Below are 12522 nucleotides of genomic sequence, written 5' to 3' on the forward strand. Positions count from 1 at the left end.
AACAACTGACCAAAAATAAATCACGTGACCCGATCTTACAACTAGTCGGGATGGGATTTTGAGAATTTTAAAACGTTACGACATATCATCTTTCAGCTGTTGATGTTACCCGACTATTGTCTAAAAAGTACATCATTGTAATTACACTCTCGATAAAAATAGCAAACAAAAGGTCGAGTCGGATACTTCTAATGTCGTCTCGTTAGGTGTAACGAGATAACATTGGACACATGTATGTATTCATCACATTAGGTAGGTGTTGTTACATTGAAGAAAAGCAAACTGCTTGCCTATCATTTTCTGAATAAGACTCATAACTAAATGTAGTGTTGACACTACGCAAGGGCGAGCTAGTGCAAGTGTGGTGTACACGGTTGTCCGGTAGGAACGTAAACATTATCTCTCCGTTCGTTACGATGACCATTGTTTGTATTTAACAGTAGTTGCTTGCCAGTTGACGAATGATATATAGTGCTTACTGATGTATTCAAAGCAGCCAATAACAATATATCGGGAGAGTTGTGCCATATGTGTGGAACAATGGTCACTTACCGGTCTACATGACTTTGTGTCTTTCTTATTATTTGATGTCTCCCAGTTTCTGTTATTTTGTGACAAAGATTGGTAACCAAATCATATATATCATACATCGGTAATCAAAATACCAGTATCCAACATCGGTAATCAAAATACCAGTATCCAGCATCGGTAATCAAAATACCAGTATCTAACATCGGTAATCAAAATACCAGTATCTAACATCGCTATTATAATTAACCCTATCAAACATTGGTGATTATAATACCCATCAACCATTGGTGATTATAATACCCATTAAACATTGGTGATTACAACACCCATTAAACATTGGTGATTACAATACCCATTAAACATTGATGATTACAACATTACAATACAACACTAAACATTGGTGATTACAATACCAATTAAACATTGATAATTACAATACCCATCTTACATTGGTGATCACAGTACCCGTATCAAATATTGATAATCACAATACCCATCTTACATTGGTGATTACAATACCTGTATCAAATATTGATAATCACATAACCCATCTTACATCGGTGATTACAATACCCGTATCAAATATTGATAATCACAATACCCATCTAACATTTGTAATTACAGTACCAGTATCAGATATTGATTGATAATCACAATACCCATCAAACATTTGTAATTACAGTACCCGTATCATATATTGATTGATAATCACAATACCCATCTAACATTTGTAATTACAGTACCCGTATACATTATTAATAATCATGTTACTCGTATGAGACATTGGTGACTATTATACCCATATCAATCGTAGGGACTTATGATACTTGCATCAAGCATAATAATGCTTTATATGACAGTTAACTTTCGTATTTTATTTTCATTTTTTTTAAAGCACAACATATATAATCACTTTAAGTATGAAGAGAGCATATCACCAGTGATATATATAATGATATAAACGTGTCAAGATTTATCAGTTTTGTATATATCATTTTATTAAAAGAAGGGAAAAAATAACTCAAATTGATATTCATCCTCAATAGTGTCCTTACAGTACGTGTCAATGTGTTAGACCATCAATGTACAGATATCTGGGTCAAGTAATCGCATTTCTTTCAGCTAAAAGTTTATGAACTTAGTTATACCAATGCGTCAGTACTACTTCTAATGGTATTTAGTTCCGAACTTCAGTTATAAATTCAATAATTTACGTTACACTTTCAGAACGTTTATAAGATTATGTTTATTAGATGATCTTCGGAAGGCCTCATACTTTTTACCTTGTACAGCTTTCAAAAGTCAGTCTGAATGATAATGCATAACTACCGTTGTTGCTTGTAACCCCTACGGACAAAATGTCAACTCGCTGACTGACTTCGTCGTGTATTGTTTTGCCTGACTTACTGCCTTGTACTGCGGGGGAGTATTGAAAGCTGAAAGACCAAGTAAATAAAACAATATCACATCGTTCATAGTTGATACAAAAGGACAACAAATGTTTATATATGAAAAGTGCACAAACTTTAAAATATGTTTAAAAACATGCTTTGCATTATTTCATCAGATTTAACAATGACTATTAATAAACTTTTAGAAACATTACACTTATTATTTTACACCGATAAAATAGGAGCCTATTAATGAAATAATCGACCAAGGATATGCTTCTTTCATATATGAATAAGTTGTGATCATAATGAGATTATACTTTAATTTGCTATCATGATAGGAACATGTAGCATGATGAAAAGAAAATCACAAACATGTTGTTCATTACATCAGATTTGTTTTTGCTGCAAAGCTGTTTACTTAGTTATTTCATAATAAAATCATTACAAAAGAAAATGTTATACATTAATTCCTTTGTTTATTAGTTTGACATATGTTCCAAACGTAAATAAAAAAATATATTTCAATTAATATCACTTTCTTAATGTTTTCAAAACTACATCTCAGTACGTTTACACACAATCATGTTTATGAGGTACTACCTTATTTTAGAATTGTAACGACACGACTCATTTTCTCAGTGTCCCTCTTTGAAGTAGAATGATAATTGATAAACATTGTTTTTATTTTATCGTTGAATAACCATACTTTTATTTCTCTATGGCCATTAAAATGTCAGGTATAAACTTCTCATTATTCACATGAATGGTAACTTATAAAGTATAGCTTAATTCTTTTTGGTTCTATGCGTCGTAAAATTAATTAGCATATAATATTTCATGCTCTAATATATACACCTACAATACAAAAACATGTGCTTTATGTTTTCATTAAGATATATTAATAGAAAAATACGTATAAGCTAACAAAGCTCATGGTGTGCGTTTTATTACACTGGAGAGTTGATTGGTTGACACTGCGATGGTTAAGTAATTGGTTTATATGTGTTACACGACGTCAAAATAAGAGACATGCATAAATAAATAAATTGATGGTCATTTACACTCACCTTATCTCCTTAATCATATTTCGTATTATGCAATGCCAGAACTGTCAACAATCCCTCTGCGTTTTTTGCATGTAAATTCTCGTTTCGTTAAAGCGTTCTAGTGTTGAACCGTTGTGTCCGTCTTTTTTCGTGTAGATGAAGGTGATGCTTGGATAATTTCTGCTTTTAAGACTTACATGTGGTATTGACATAGTTTGAAGTACTTTTATTGAAATATATTACAACTTTGTTTTCTATTTGAATGGCTCTATTGAATTGTTCATATAAAACAATAGATAACTAAATTGATGCAATGGATAATTATAAAGTTTAATAAGATAATGACCCGTCATTCAGTTTGAAAAAGCAATCATGACCTTGTCAGACAAAGCTTGCGAACAATGTCCAGTCAGGTATATATGAAAAGTTATTGATTTTTATTTACAAAAAGTAGCAATGCATATCTTACGTCCGAGGATTTCTTTATGTTATGATGCTTTGTTATTGTTTTCTAGTTGGCAATAGTGTTTACAACTCGGCTATCAACTTTGTACCCAAACACAAGTTTATTCTTGTGTGTTAGCATAATGATATATAGTTTTCCAATAAATTAATAATAAGAGGGTTTACGACTTGTCTAAAACACACGCAATCACACATGCACACTCTCACACCCACACCCGCACACACAGATCAACACCACCACCACACACCCTCACACATACCCCCCCCCCCCCTACATACACATAAATGAATGCATGCGTGTATTGGTTTTGTAACTTACTTAATTATGAAGATAATTATTAAAACAAATTGAGTTTTTTTTCTATCCCCTACCTTGATTTATTCACCACGCTGTAGACGTTTTCAGACAACGAAGTTGTTTATACCATGACGGTAATGATACATATTTCAAATAGATTAAAAGTATTTAGTTATTCATAGCGAGCATAGTTCATGTCTTTACCCAAAACTACGGTAATTATTTTCGTAACAATCATTTCAAAAATATGAAACAGTTTTCCTTTAACTAATCAAATAGTGAACCATAGGTGATCCTCGAAAGATGTAGGTACGGTGTAGTCTAGTGCTAGAACGCCGGTCTCGTGACCGAAGGGTTGCAGGTGGTGGGTACGAGTCACGTCACGGCACTGTGTTGTATCTTTAAACAAGATACTTTACTCCGCTTGTTCCAGTCTACTCAGCTGTAAATGAGTACGTGGTCGGGCAGTGCTAGAATTGTTGAATGCTATCTGTGGGCGCCAAAATGGCAGCACCGGCTGCATGCTCCCAAGGGATAAGATAAAGATATTGGCAGGTTGCAAAGGCACCATAACCACGGATAATGATTTGTGAACCGCTTTGAGATAACCTAGGAACTAGGTTGTGATAAAGCGGTTAATCGATATATTTGATCCATCTCTAAAAAACTGTCACATATCAATGATGCTTAGTGCGTTCCAGCACCATTGCTTTTTTACGCAAAATAATTTATAAAACATGTCCTTTCCATTTCTTCACCTTTGCCCGACTGTGACATAGACCGATACATCTCACCTAATCAAGCAAAAACACGACTTTCTAAATTTCGATAGATGTACAAGTATTACGCTACCTTATTATGCATAGCCTTACATTTGCATATTCAAAATCACATCACATATGCTACACGACTTTCGAATTTGTATGTATATTCTTCATACTATCGCCATAAGACTTAAGCGTCACCGCTTTAAGATACAAGCATATGTCCCAGCATAATCAAGTATATTTGCATGTTAAATATGGAATCGTCCTTGTTACGACAAACAACTAATAAAAGCTTGTTATCATTGTGTATTGAAATACCTGATATTGTAAGCATCTCTTCATAAAAGCGTTTATTCAAAAAGAAATTTTATTCAAACCAAATGCTTGATAACCGATGATATTTTATCAACACATTACATGTGTGATTTATTTGGTAAAACATATTTTAACACCTGTTATTGGAAATCCTAATAAAGTCACTCAAATAAATTTAATTTATGGTATTACATATCTTCTACCAAATAACGACGTCACTGTCTCATGGAACGGACAAATTGACACGCATTAATGTTGAAAATACTGAGACATATTTAGATGTAATAAATAATGTATTCTAACGCATACAGATGTGCAATTTGGGATTGTCCCATGAAGATTTACGGACTGTTCAAATGTTGTATAATATATATTTAATTATAATTATTATATTGAATGAATACTTAATTTCCGGGCCATGTGTGGAAAGTTTGAATGATAGACCACAGGGCATTCAGCTATTAACAAGTCCCATTGTTCTTATGATTCTTATATTATAATTTTGCATGAAGTTCAAGAAATGCCTGCTTTATTTCCGTGCCGAAATGTATTTGTAGGTGTAGTGCTAAATGGAATGTATGTCAGGATTTTGGATGTTATTTAAAAATAAAACCGTAACTTAGGTTTATTTATACGTTTCATTGTTTTAGCATATATATAATTCAGGATGTTTTGATATCTTGTTTCCAAAATAACATATATTTAAGCAATGAATGCTTTAGTAAATGTTGTTATGGTCCTATAACACACATTGCTATTGTTGACAAACTTACATGAACCCTACCAGTATTAAACAATATTTGCTAAAATATTAATTATTTATATTTACATTTTGATAGAGTAGTAATGCTCTATTTAGTTATTTTAAACAGTTCTTTGAACAACAAATTAAGTCAATGAAACAATGAAATTGATGACGTTACAATAGAGATTGATGACATTACAATAGCAAATGTTGTTATTGTTTCACGACAATATTTGTCTTCTCAATGCATTGCAATGAAAGGATGCAGAGCAAATGTAAATATATCTAAAATGACATTCAGAATTCCTATAAGATATAACGACCGACTTTAAAACATGTCCAATGATTATCGAATGTTGTACTTTTAACTTTAAGAATGGTTTGAAATTAACAGTGAAGGCTTATATGAATTGTAAATAATACAACTTAGATAAGTATTTGTTGTAAATGTGTTCAATTTTACATCAGTCAAAATAGCAATGAACTAAGAACACGCATGAGTGTACTAAGACAACAAACTAGAACCGAATCTCTACGAAATCTACATATTAATATACATATTCATGAATGTGCAGGTGATAGGTTTGATGTATTAACTTCATATCAACTATATCGATCTGACACTATTCTAAGAGAAAAGAAAGAAGATAGTTTAATCAGGTCACAGAGAAATTTTGCGCTAGTTGTTGTCACGTCACTGTGATGACATGTAATTGTGACGCCATGACGTTGTGATTTTGAAATAGACATGAGGCCCGTGAAGGGTGAAATGTGCTAGTTTGAAGTCGGTCGTTATACCTTATTTTTTCTATACTTACCCCCTTCACCTGAATCAATCATTTTAATTCTATATCAATGACATAGAAACACAAATGACAAAGAAGGAAAATGTTGTGACTAGCCTCGAATTCATAACTTCCGGTACCCAATTGCCTAGTCAATACACCATTTCATTCCGCTAAAAAAGAAGAATAAAATTGTACCTTGTCTAATATTTAATAATATCCATGTATACATCTATACATTGCGATCCTGGTACTCGAAGCATTTCTATGTTAGGCAATTGTGTGCCATTTGTCATGAGTTTGAGGCCCGGGCAGGACACGAGACATAAACTTCCTTTGTCATTTGTGTTGCTGTCCTGTATTCAATTATCCTTTAGAATGCCACAGGGCCGATTTGAGCCGATCTGATATTTAAGTTGGCTGCCACAGGGCCGATCTGAGCCAATCGTTTTTTTTAAAGTACGGGTACGTTTCCTGCTTTTAACGCTATTGAACATTCTGCTGTGGTCTCTACTTTCTGTACTGCTGTCGCGTGATGGAATAGGTATATACGTCGCTCAGATCGGTGGAACTTTTTTTTCTTATTTTTTTATTACTCTTGGGACTTTTTGTGAAAAATCGGAGAAACGGAGAATTTACATTTAAAACCCACTTTGAGATTTTTGTGAATATCGAGCTGCCGGTGATGAATTTGAACTTTTAATGCCTTAGAGATTGGGCGTCGGTTATGGCCAGTTGACATAGTTGCTTTCATAAATTGTTGACGTCATAAAACAACGACGTCACCTTAAAGTCATTTAAAAGCCACGCTGAAATGTTGGTCTGTCAGAAAATCAGCGTTTTCACTGTGGCAACGAAGCAATGAATCATACAATGATAAATTAGTGTTTGTGTGTTGATCCGAAGGCTTTCTGTCGTAATTCTACTGTGTCTCACATGAAGCATTATCAAATAATTGTCTTCCTTTGTCATTTGGGTTTCTATGTCATATATTCAATTAATAAACACAATGAGTCATATACACGTGAATATGTTGATCTGAGGGTTTAAGATATGAACTACCTGTAGTAATCATACGTGTATAATATGTAGTTACATCAGTACAAGTCGTATAAATCTATACATTGCAATCCAGGTACTCATATCATTAATAGACGAAATGACCTTGTATAGAGTATATGTTGGCCACTGCAACATCGGGGGCCTTATTCATGAAACTGATCTCATGCTCAAGCATAGACTAAGTGCTCGGGCCGAATTTTTGTTCCCGGAATAAATCAATTAAAAAATCTCAGGTTGTCAATGATTTGGAAAAAAACATTGAAAAGAGTTAAAGCCGAATACTGTTTTCAATGTTTACACTATTATTGACGTTTGATTGTTTGACATGATTTAAGCGAGATACAAAGAAGTTGGTTTAAGCAACGAAGCTATGCTTGAGCATGAGAAACGGTTTCATGAATACAGCCCAGGAACCTTCTTTATTGAGGAGGTGAAGTTGTGTAATGGTAGGAACTGAAAATATTTCTAGGCTAGGCGATTTTGTGCCGCATGTCGTGAGTTCAAGGCCATGACAGGGCATGGGTCATAAAATTGTCGTCCTTTGTCACTTGTGTTTCTATGCCATATATTTAATTAATAAACACAATGACCCATTTGCACTAGTATGAACTAACTGTCGTAACTGTGCCGTGTCTAATATATATAATGGTAATAAAAAATGGTTTACGCAGTGTGAAGAAATATGACGTTTGGAAGGTCTGGTAGTATTAATTTAAACCCTCCAAGTACAAATGGACACGAGACTCTCGATGCTACCCCTTCAGCTTGGTTTAACTGACTCACATCGTTTACTGGCACGGCCCAGCACAGCCGAACTACAATGATCGCAGTCCTGTATTGTCTACAGGCTTCAACTGAAGATACAGTATAAAGAGGATGTTATAGAACACAATATTTTGTCCAAATAATGTGACTATTTTTCCCAATAAGAACGTCATTGAGATCTAAGTATTCCTATTCTTCTTTTACCTGCGCGAGCGCTGAAGATGGAGGTAATTATTTGTTAGCTAGGTCTACCAGTCGGTACATCAGCTGGATGAGGTAGACTCTTTTGTGTGTAATTTCGCTTACCTGAACACGTGTGTGACACGCTCCCGACTGCAATGGTTAGCTAGGCCTTCAGATAGTTATTTAATAAAACCACATATCTAGAATTATATGTTCACACTATCTGGAAAAACTCTAGAAATATCATTTCTAGATCAACCATCATGATTTTTTTTCACAGGGCATGGATGATAAAAGGGTTTCACACAACTTCCATGGTGACCGTGCAGGGCACAACGTTACATTAATCATTGTGACAGTACATAGGTATACATAGTGACAATACTTAACGGTCTTATTCTCAAAATGGACAGGATAATTTTACTATGCAATAAAGAACGCATAACCTCACCTGTAACCTGCTTCAGCTTACAAATGTTCGGAAAATCGATTACAGAATTACCGATACTGTTTTCACGCTACCCATGACATAGGTTATCTGGCTACACGCCATGTAGGTAGCCAAACACCAGTCATCACTGACGTAACATGCCGATGTTATCGCATATCCCTTCGGCTAGCTGCTAGCCGAAGGCTCATTACGATAAAGTTTTCGTCTGGATAGCGTGAATCTATGTGTATTAATAGAAAAATTAATGCGGATAAAGGTCGTGAGTAAATCTATAACCGTAGTTGTATGTTTGACGTGCATGCACGGCTTAAAAAAACTGCGAGAGGGAAGTGGTGTCTCTTCACGTCAAAATGGTGGAAAGAGCCACTCCTACTCTACCTGAAAGTAAACGGTGGTCTAAGATGGAAAATATGGAATAATGTGACAATATCTGGAAAAGAAACGCTAGTGTAATGTTTGAAAATATGAATTATTATCAGGGTTAATAAATGAAAAACGAACCACATAGAAGCTTGTGTAATACAAGAAAATATATTTATAAAGAAAAAGAGAAAGAAAATAAATGATGCATTTTCTATATGTTAAGACCAGGGACAGGTCATGAATTTTGATTTTGATTTTTTTAAAGTTATGTATAACTGAAGGCCCTTTTGCGAGCGTCTAAGTCGTGAAACCCCTCTTGATCAGGGTCCAGAAGTGAAACCCCTCTTGATCAGAGCCCAGAAGTGAAATCCCTCTTGATCAGGGTCCAGAAGTGAAATCCCTCTTGATCAGGGTCCAGAAGTGAAACCCCTCTTGATCAGGGTCCAGAAGTGAAATCCCTCTTGATCAGGGTCCAGAAGTGAAATCCCGGCGGATAGTGTGGGCAGGTGGAGGATTTAAATGCTGGTCTTGCACTGTTACATTTTAACACTTTATATTCATCAAAATTATTTCCCCCAATAGTTCGCAAGGTTTAGGTTTCTTGAGAGACATGATTTATCAAAGCATATTGAATAAAACTTTCCAATACATAGTCACGTTTTTGGCAGTGGTACGGGGATCCTTACATTCGAGTCCAAACATCAACAGTGTGCTTTGTGTCCTTCAATATGTAGAAGATAGTACAAAGGCGCAAAGTTTGTGGTTAAAAACATGGGTTATTTTTAAGATAAAAAGTATAGTGTCATTACAGAATGTGTGTTTTGAGTCCTGACTTGAATGTTTTGAGGTCAGTTCTGAGTGAAATGTCCATGGGCAACATGTTCCAGAGGCGAATGAAACGTGGAAAGAAGGATTGAGAATGGGAGTTAGATGCCGAGTGTTGAATTATATATTTATGATTTCGAGAGGGAATCAAGGAATTTGTCTTTTTCAATTGCTACTAGGCCGTGAATGGTTTTTAAAGCATGATTAATGAAGAACGATTTCTGCGTGTTTGGAGGGTTGTCCAATCAAGATTTTTGAAGGGTTTTAAACGTTGTGATGACTTGTTGACTCAATTTTATATTTGTTGTCTATTAAGAAAACGTTGGAAGGAACATATGACATTTTCAAACAATACACTCGTCTCATCATGAATCCGTAGGCCAACTATATTCATTGCCATTCTCTAGTAAACCTCACTCGAAACTAAATCCTGTTATGACTAATCTAACTCGGTTTTGTTTAATTTCTATTCGAGCATATTTAGCAGCATGTAAAATAAGACTCGATGTTCCCAAAAGCCTATACAGTATATATACTTAAACGATGTCGTCACGATCTTGCCAGGGGCCATTCTCTAGGGGATAGATAATAAGAGATTCGTTAGCTTAAACACAACAGTTCTCATTGATATATTTATCATTAGATATTGCAACGTTTAATTAAATGTATACCGTTAGTATTCCCATAAATTGTTTTAACATAAAAAAACCGTTTAATGATTTTTCCCCCATTTAATAAGTAAAATATCCCATTATGATGAAGCTTAGTAAATTACTCTGTAAGCTAAACATTTTTATGTTGAGTAACTAGGCTTAGGTCGAGACATCACATAACTTGTTCTCATTACTCAGGCCTGTATTACAAGTGTACATAGTCTAGTTGTAATATTTATTATTTATTTTGTGATCAAAATCTTAACAAATTGTGTGCCAACACGGGGAAAACGTTTAATCGACATTAAGTATCCACTCATAATTATATTCATTCTTTTGCTCATTCAGAACTTGATGATATTACTTATATATGCATGTATGCATTATTCGTCTTTAAAGCAGAGATATACGTCTCTGTTTCAAGCAATCTTTCCCTATGATATTATATCCAATGGACAGCCCTTCATTCTACAGCATTCACATGTTTCTTCGGAGCTCGTTAGTGTTAAGATACGATTACTGTTTATCTCAATAACACCGTAGTCTATTGCAGATATACATTGAAAAAACCAATACATATGCTTGTACCTATAGGAAAGTTCATTATAAGCAATAATACTTAATGTATCTATGTGCAATTATTGGATGTAAATGTTTAACATATGCCGAATAGCTGAGCAGTTAAAGGAACGAACTTTTGAATAATGGGAAACATATGAGTGAAGGAGTTGCAGTCTCCCCTTTTCTCGTGAGGAAAGTGTAAAAATAAACTCTTTATGAATGGTCAAGGTCGTATCCAGCATTGTCGGTTTCAATCATGATGTATTGACCTATGAACCTTGTTGATATCAATTTCCCTGGGCTACCGAACGATAATTGGTAGTGTTGACATGCATCGCTCTGTAGCGAGATACCTTCTTGCTGTTTTAAAACCGTTTCGACACACGGCCGATGTTAATTAGCCGTGTTTTATATCCAGCCATGGCTTGTCCGACCAAGCATTAGACATGTTCACGGCCAGCCTTCTCAGGTAAAATGTCCAGGTGTAGGGGAGCCATGTCTGATAAATCATAATTACTGTCGCAAATATATTCGCCTTCTTATGCCAAGGGCGAAGTAATGTAAACACTGAGATAATCAAAAACTGTAAAAATAAATGATATTCTATCATCACACGGACATAGAATGATTTCAAAATTGTTAAAGTTATGACGAACAGCTTCTTTGTTTATAATATTATTAATAACGCGATACTCTATTCAGGTAACGTAAAACGTCAGTATTCCATTCTTTTTAATTAACTTTTTTTATACACATGTACACTTAAGCAATACATATCAGTACATTCATCAGATACTGAAAACTACATAAAGTAAATAAGTGATGATGTTTGTTTGAAGTTTCCTATTCGTGTATACCTTGTCCTTCTTATTTAGTTTTTTTTATGAAAACTGAAATCATGTCGTGTGGGAAGACTTCAGAAATACACACAAACATGTCAGTTTCACAATAAAACAGAGACTTTGCATGTGCCTATCTTCACCTAACGAGCATTCAAAAAAAGATGACACCAATGTCTGATGTCGGTTCGATGAATTGTAACTGTAAAAGCAGACAAGATTTCACTTTGACATGAATTTGTCAGGTTCTTTTACCCTTCGTTTTGAGATGTGAAACGTTAAACATAAATACATTAGAATGTGAGGTATGGTGATACTATATTAATTGTGAGGTATGGTGATACTACAGTAATTGTGAGGTATGGTGATACTACAGTAATTGTGAGGTATGGTGATACTACAGTAATTGTGAGGTATGGTGATACTACAGTAATTGTGAGGTATGGTGATACTACAGTAATTGTGAGGTATGGT

The 12522-nt window shown here is 34.5% G+C and overlaps 1 protein-coding gene across 2 annotated transcripts in view; it reads left to right on the forward strand.

Annotated features, from left to right (window-relative positions):
• Positions 1-12522, forward strand: part of LOC110445963 — a 61058-nt gene that overhangs the window by 1714 nt on the left and 46822 nt on the right. The gene's annotated exons all lie outside the window — the stretch shown is intronic.

Source organism: Mizuhopecten yessoensis, unplaced genomic scaffold, assembly GCF_002113885.1.
Source record: "Mizuhopecten yessoensis strain PY_sf001 unplaced genomic scaffold, ASM211388v2 scaffold267, whole genome shotgun sequence".
NCBI classification, from domain to species: domain Eukaryota; kingdom Metazoa; phylum Mollusca; class Bivalvia; order Pectinida; family Pectinidae; genus Mizuhopecten; species Mizuhopecten yessoensis.